The sequence below is a fragment of the Desmodus rotundus genome, chromosome 3, assembly GCF_022682495.2.
Source record: "Desmodus rotundus isolate HL8 chromosome 3, HLdesRot8A.1, whole genome shotgun sequence".
NCBI lineage: Eukaryota > Metazoa > Chordata > Mammalia > Chiroptera > Phyllostomidae > Desmodus > Desmodus rotundus.
The window spans coordinates 111,722,285-111,730,446 of record NC_071389.1 but is presented as its reverse complement, the minus strand read 5'-3'; the positions used below and the strand labels follow the sequence as shown (position 1 = coordinate 111,730,446).

The following is an 8,162-nucleotide window of genomic DNA, read 5'->3' as shown; positions in this document are numbered from 1 at the left end:
CCACCTTACAGATTAAAAAAAGAAAATGCCAGGAACATCTTTAAATGCCTTGTCATACCAACAGCAAAGTGCACAGAGTGAGGAGAACATGAGAGCCTTTTCATTTTTAAAATGTTTGGAAATATGTACAACTTTGATACAGTTTCAGGGTGCTCCAGACACCCATTACCACTTCATGTAAACCACTGACAATTTCTAAAGCACTTTGAAAGACTACATATGATCATGATCCAATTGTGTAATTAATCCTAATGAGGGCAACAGACACCTCTCAAATAAGAGCTGTGTCAATTACGGCACTCCCCTACTCTAAGGTATTCACAAGGAGACAAACAGTTTTTTATTCATCCTCCTGCTCCTCCTCTTTCTCCTCATCTTCTTCATCTTCCTCTTCTACCTTTTTCCAAGCAATTTTAGCAGGACCCTTTGCACCATCAAATTTTCCTTTAGACTTACAGTCAGCGACATCCTTCTCATACTTATCCTTCAGCTTTGCAGCCTTATTGTTGTAAGGCTGCTTTTCACTGTCACTTAAGTTATTCCACATCTCTCCCAGCTTCTTTGCCACATCTCCAATAGAGATGCCAGGGTTTGTGGATTTGATCTTGGGGCAGAATTCTGAACAGCATAGGAAAAATCCAGACGGTGGCCTTTTGGGTGTATTGGGGTCCTTCTTCTTCTTGCCTCCTTTAGCCTCCTTTGCCCCCATAATCCTTCATTTCCGGATCATAGCATACTTTATCTGCCTTTGCCATCTCATCAAATTTAGATTTCTCTTTCCCTGACTTTGTCTTCCACCTCTCAGAGCACTTATTGGAAAATTCTGCAAAACTGACAGGAACCTCTGGGTTTTTCTTCTTATGTTCCTCTTTGCATGTTGCACAAAGAAGGCATAAGCAGACATCTTGCCCTTTGGCTTCTTGGGATCACCTTTAGCCATCCTGACTGTATTTTTCGCTAGTCTGGGCAGCTCAGGGCATGACGCGAGGCTCAGAGCTCTCCAGCCTCGCACTAGCTGCCTCCACAAGAGCTGCCTGACAATACATCTTAAAATCAGTTGTATATTAGTTTCCTAGGGCTGCTGTAACAAGGTGCCACACACTGGGTGGCTTAAAATAACAGAAAAATATGTCTAACAGTTCTGGAGGCTAGAAGTCCAATATCAAGGTGTCAGCAGGGCTCTGTTTCCTCTCATCAGTACTGAAGAATTCTTCCTTGCCTCTTGCTCTGGATTTGCTAGCAATGCTTGCCATTCCTTGGCTTACAATGGGCAGCAATTTAGTCTCTGGTTTCACGATCACTTTGTGAGTCTGTGTCTCTTTTCCTCTTCTTATAAAGACACCAGTCATATTGGATTAAGAGCCCATATTCTGGTATGGATAGCCCATGGACACAGACAACAATGTGGTGAAGGCTGGGGGCAGGGGACTGGGTGGAGGGGGGCAAAGGGGAGAAATGGGAGACATCTGTAATAGTGTCAATGATAAAAATAAAAAGTAAGCACATTGTAAGAATAAAAGCCTATATTCTGCAATATGACCTTACCTTAACTAATTATATCTGCAATCACCCTATTTCAAAATAAGGTCACATTCATAGGTACTGGGAGTTAAGGCTTTAACATATCTTCTTGAAGGATACAATTCAACTCATAGCATCAGATAAATAATCAGTTTATTTACAAAGGAACAGTAATTAGACTGACAGCAGACTGTTAAACACATGACAGAAGCCACGAGACAGTAGAATAATATCTTCAAGTTCTGAAAGAAAATAACTGTCATCTTAGAATTGTGTTTCTAGTAACCCTATTTTATAAGATCAAGAAAAAAATAAAGACATTTTCAAATAAACAAACGCACAGTGTTTATCACCAATTGATCTTCATTAAAAGAAAATATAAAGATATTTCAGAAGAAAAATAATTCTTAAAAAAGTTCTGAAAGACAAAATTTGTGATCAAAAAAATTAGCAAACATGTGGGGATATCCAAATATACATTGTTTGTTTACCCTGGTTGGTGTGGCTCAGTGGAATGAGCACCAGACTGCGAACCAAAAGGTTGCTGGTTCCATTTCCAGTGGTGGCACATGCCTGGGTTGTACAACAGGTCCTCAGTAGGGGGCATACAAGAGGCAACCACACATTGATGTTTCTCTCCCTTTCTTTCTCTCCCTCCTCTCCTTTCCTTAAAAATAAATAAATAAAATATTTTTAAAATAAATACATAAATATGCATTGTTTGTAACTTCCCAAAATCTATTGAAGAAGAAATAATAAAACTGTTTCTATAACAAAGAAATTGGTATTAAAAACTTTTCCTGTTAATAAAACTCAGAGTGTTTTACAGATCAGTTCTACAAAATATTCAAGAAACAATTGATTTTGGTAGAACCAAGATGGCGGAGTAGGTAGACACACGGCGCCTCCTCGCACAACCAGAACTAACAGAAAATCGAACGGCAAGGGGGTCCGACACCAAGGAAATACAAAATAAACATTCATCCAGACCGGTAGGAGGGGCGGAGACGGGCACCGGGGTGGAGAGGACTCGCGTGGCTGTGGCAGGACTGAGACTGGCGGACTGTGGGATAAACGGCGCAGGCAGTCTGACCACTGGCAGACCCTGCGTCCCCACATTCGCACACAGATAAACCAAGAGGGCCGGACTCAGAGTGGTGGAGAACGGGGCAGGCTGAGCAGTGGGTAGCACCCCCGCGGCCCCACATTCGTGCATAGATAAACCAGGCGAACAGTGGGGAGCGAAGCAGACCGTACAACCCAGGGCTCCAGCTTGGGAAAATAAAGCCTCAGACCTCTTATTGAAAACGCCCGTGGGGGTTGGGGCAGCAGCAGGAGAGACTCCCAGCCTCACAGGAGAGGTCGTTGGAGAGACCCACAGGGGCCTGGACTGTGCACAAGCCCACCCATTTGGGAACCAGCACCAGAGGGGCCCAGTTTGATTGTGCGTATTAGAGTGAAAGATTGAAATCCGGAGGAGAGTGAGGCAGGTGCCATTGCTCCCTCTCGGCCCCTCCCCCAGGTACAACGTCACAGCACAGAGACCAGTGTTACTGTGCCCAGTGAACACCTAAGGCTCCGCCCCTTAAAGTAACAGACACACCAAGACAGACAAACAAACAAAAAAAAAAATGGCCCAAATGACAGAACACTTCAAAGCTCCAGAAAAAATGCAACTGAGCAATGAAGAGATAGCCAACCTATCGGATGCACAGTTCAAAACACTGGTTATCAAGATGCTCACAGAATTGGTTGAATCTGTTCGAAAAACAGATGAAAAAATGAAGCCTATGCTAAGAGAAACAAAGGAAAATGTACAGGGAACCAATAGTGATGCGAAGGAACCTGGGACTCAAATCAATGGTGTGGGCCAGAAGGAAGAAAGGAACATCCAACCAGAAAAGAATGAAGAAACAAGAACTCGGAAAAATGAGGAGAGGCTTAGGAACCTCTAGGACATCTCGAAACGTTCCAACATCTGAATTATACGGGTGCCAGAAGGAGAAGAGGAAGAACAAAAAATTGAAAACTTATTTGAACAAATAATGAAGGAGAACTTCCCTAATCTGGCAAAGGAAATAGACTTCTGGGAAATCCAGGAAGCTCAGAGAGTCCCAAAGAAGCTGGACCCAAGGAGGAACACACCAAGGCACATCATAATTACTTTACCCAAGATTAAACGCAAGGACCTACATCCAAGATTACTGTATCCAGCAAAGCTATCACTTAGAATGGAAGGGAAGATAAAGTGCTTCTCAGATAAGGTCAAGTTAAAGAAGTTCATCATCACCAAGCCCTTATTATATGAAATGTTAAAGGGAGTTACCTAAGAAAAAGAAGATCAAAAATAGGAACAGTAAAAATGACAGCAAATTCAGTTATTAACGACCACACCTAAAACAAAAACAAGAGCAAACTAGGCAAACAACTAGAACAGGAACAGAACCATAGAGATGGAGATCACATGGAGGGGTGTCAATAGGGGAGTGGGAGGGGAAGAGGGGGGGAAAGGTACAGAGAATAAGTAGCATAGATGATAGGTGGAAAATAGACAGGGGGAGGGTAAAAATAGTGTAGGAAATGTAGAAGCCAAAGAACTTATAAATATGACCCATGGACGTGAACTATAGGGGGGAATGTGGGAGGGAGGGGGTGGGCAGGATGGAGTGGAGTGGGGGGAGAATGGGACAACTGTAATAGTATAATCAATAAATATATTTTAAAAAATTGATTTCAAACTTATTCCAACTCTCCCAGAGAATTTACAAAAAAAATGTACATGCATATACATTTATATACATATATACATATACACATAGTAGGAGAGAAAATGGTCCCACTCTACCTCATTTAGTAAAGTTAATAAATATTGATGCCAAAACCAGATAAGAACAGTAAGAATATTAAATTATAGAGCAACCATACTCACAATGAAATGTGTAAACATATTGTTAGTAGTAAACCAAATATAACAATGTATTTAAAATATAGTTTATTATAACTAAGTAGGGCTTACCCAGGTGTACAAATATGATTTAATATTAGAAAATCAATCATTGTAATTCACCACATTAACATATTAAAGAAAAACATATCAATAGATACAAAAAATTATAAAATTCAATTCCCATTCATGATTAAAAAATTTTAGCAAAACAATTACAGAGGAGAGCTTTAATAAAAAGCTATTATTAAATTGCCTATAGAAAACACTATCTTCAGTATAAAAGCATTAAAAACATTAAAACATTCTTTTCAAAATCAGGAACAAGTGTGCACAGAAGGACAATCACATACAGAAGAAACAAGAGGATAGACATCTGCAAGCCAAGGAAAGAAGCCTCAAAGGAAACTAATCCTGTGGACACTTCAGTCCTGGACTTCTAGCCTCTAGAACTATGAGAAAGTAAAGTTTTGTTGTTTAAACCAAAATATATAATGAATAAATGAGGAACAAGACAAAGTCATTATTGGTTTTTCCATTTAACACATTATCATTGTCCTAACAAGAAAACTAATACAGGAAAAGAAATGTATAAGGATCAAAAAGGAAGAGACAAAATGTTATTGTTCACAAAAAATATAATTGTTATCTGTAGGGGTATTTTTTCTACACAAAAGAATTGACACACTAAACATTAAACTTAATGAAATTAATTAGTGATATATCTAGATACTAGATAAATTTACAAAAATCAAGCATATACTACACCCTGGTTAAAGAGAGTAATTTTAAAAAGATAACTGGAGAAAAAGATATGAAATGACCCATTAACATATGACAAAGATGCTCAACTTTAATTAAGATAAAATAAGTATAAATTAAAAATACAATGAAATATCATCCCTCATTATCCCCCCTGGCAAAAATTGAAAAGCTTGACAACACACGGTTGATGAGATAGTGAGAAAAAGTCACTCTCATACATTTGTTGCTGGTGAAACTCGTGGAAAATAAAATAATGCAATACCCTTTTTGCCAGTGGATGCTGCTGAGTAAGTGTTGTTGAATTCTCCTCTCCTGCAGTCATCACATCTAAGTCAGAGGTTCCCAAAGAATCAGAACAAGTACAGAAGCTCTTTATCGTAGGTTTGAGCTTTAAAATAACAGATGAGAGTCTGACGAGCCATTTTGAGCAATGAGGAACACTCACAGACCGTGGTGATGAGAGATCCAAACACCAAGCGCTCCAGAGGCTTTGGGTCTGTCATATACACCACTGTGAAGGAGGCGGGTGCAGCTGTAAATGCAAGGCCGCACAAGGTGGGTGGGAGAGCTGTGGAACCAAAGAGGGCTGTCTCAAGAGAAGATTCTCAAAGACCTGGAACCTGCAGCCATAAAAACGATTTTTGTTGGTGGTATTAAAGAAGACAATGAAGAACATCACCTAAGAGATGGTTTTGAACATTATGGGGAAATTGAAGTGATTGAAATCATGACAAAAAGAAAGGCTTTGCTTTTGTAACCTTTGATGACCATGTCTTTGTAGACAAGATTGCCATGCAAAAATACTGTACTGTGATTGACTACAACTGTGAAGTAAGGAAAGCCCCGTCTAAGCAAGAGATGTCTAGTGCTTCATCCAGCCAAAGAGATCAAAGTGGTTCCAGAAACTTCGGAGGCAGTTGTGGAGGTGGTTTTCGTGGGAATGACAACTTTGGTCATGGAGGAATCTTCAGCAGTAGAGGTGGCTTTGGTGGTAGCAATGGTGGGGGTAGATGTGCTGGTAGTGGGGATGGCTATAATGGATTTGGTAATGATGGCAGCGATTTTGGAGGTGGTAGAAGCTACAGTGATGTTGGCAGTTACAACAATCAAACTTCAAATTTTGGACCAATGAAAGGAGGAAATTTTGGAGGCGGAAGCTCTGGCCCCTGTGGTGGTTGAGCCCAGCACTTTGCCAAGCCATGAAGCCAAGGTGTCTACAGTGGTTCCAGCAGCAGCAGCTGTGGCAGTGCAGAAGGTTTTCATTACTGCCAGGAAACAAGCCTCAGCAGGGGAGGGGGGCCAGAGAAGTTACAGGGAAGCTACAGGTTGCAACAGATTTGTAAACTCAGGCAAGCACAGTGGTGGCAGGGCCTAGCTGCTACAAAGAAGACATGTTTTAGACAATACTCATGTGAATGGGCAAAAAACTCAAGGACAGTATCTGTGCCTAATTGTATAACAGATTATTTTAGCTTTTGTTCTGTGGAAAGTGCAAAGCATTCCAACAGAGGGTTTTAATGTAGTTGGTTTTTTGGGTTTTTTTGCACCCACGTTGTTGATTGCTAAATGTCATAGTTTGATCATAACACTGAATAAATGTGTCTTTTTAAAAAATGTACTGTGTAAAGTTAATCTACTCTAAAGCCATCTTGGTAAATTACCTCAACAATGTGAAGTTAGAATTCTTCGGGGGAGATGCCAGGTTCTATTTGAAATTTATTTACAGCCTGTTAGGGCACACAAGCCATTGTCTTCAGAAACCTTGGTGTAGTTGAATGGATACATTACTGTGCTGTGACCACGAGTTCAACATTAAAGGGGTCACCCAAACAGAGTCATGGAATTTATTTGGTTATTAATGATTGTTGGCACATCCTATGCAATATCTAAATTGAATTATGGTACCACATAAAATTATACATGGGAAGGAAGCTTGTGTATCATCCCTTATCATGTGTAATTAATAAATGATTTAATGTCCTCTTGAAAATAAAATAGTGCAATACTATAAAGAAATGCAATTATTAAAAAAATGAGGAAGATTGCTATAGACTGACACAGAGTGATTTATAGAACATATTAAGTGCAAAAAATATATATATGTGGTATGTCCAGAAGGTATCCAGCCATGAAAAATAGAGACATTTATTGAAGAAGATACAAGATACAAGAAACATTGCACATAGGACAATGGTGTCTCAGTCCCCTTCAAAATAGGCACTTTGGGACCTCACACAATTCTCCCAATTGCCATCAACTGCCCCATTGTATTTTCTTTTTATTTTTTAAATATATTACAGTTGTCCCATTCCCCCCATCCCCTGGCTTTGTTCTCCTCTGCCTTGCAACCCACTCCCACCAGAATTCCCACACCTTAGTTCATGTCCATGCGTCGTACAAGTAAATTCTTTGGCTTCTTCAATTCCTATACTCTTCTTAACCTCCCCCTATCCATTTTGAACCTACCATTTACACTTCTTATTCCCTGTACATTTTCCCCCATTCTCTCCCCACCCTCTCCCCCACTGATAACCCTCCATGTGATCTCCATTTCTGTGATTCTGTTCCTGTTCTAGTTGTTTGCTTAGTTTTTGTTTTTGTTACTAGGTTCAGTTGTTGATAATTATGAGTTTGTTATCATTTTACTGTTCAAGGTTTTAATCATCTTTTCACAGATAAGTCCCTTTAACATTTCGTATAATAAGGGCTTGGTGCTGATCAACTCCTTTAACTTGACCTTATCTGGGAAGCACTCTATCTGCCCTTCCATTCTATCCAGGGCTTTGCTGGATAGAGTCATCTTGGAGGTAGTCCTTGCCTTTCATGACTTGGAATACTTCTTGCCAGCCCCTTCTTGCCTATAAGGTTTCTTTGGAGAAATCAGCTGACTGTCTTATGGGAACTCCTTTGTAGATAACTGTCTCCTTTTCTC

General features: G+C 40.0%; 2 pseudogenes; one reads left to right on the top strand and one right to left on the bottom strand.

Annotated features, from left to right (window-relative positions):
- Positions 1-290: 290 nt before the first annotated feature.
- LOC112300633 (high mobility group protein B3 pseudogene) lies at positions 291-940 on the bottom strand (annotated as a pseudogene).
- A 3,453-nt stretch (positions 941-4,393) lies between these two features.
- On the top strand, positions 4,394-6,409 carry LOC112306132 (heterogeneous nuclear ribonucleoprotein A1-like; annotated as a pseudogene).
- The last annotated feature ends 1,753 nt before the right edge of the window (positions 6,410-8,162 follow it).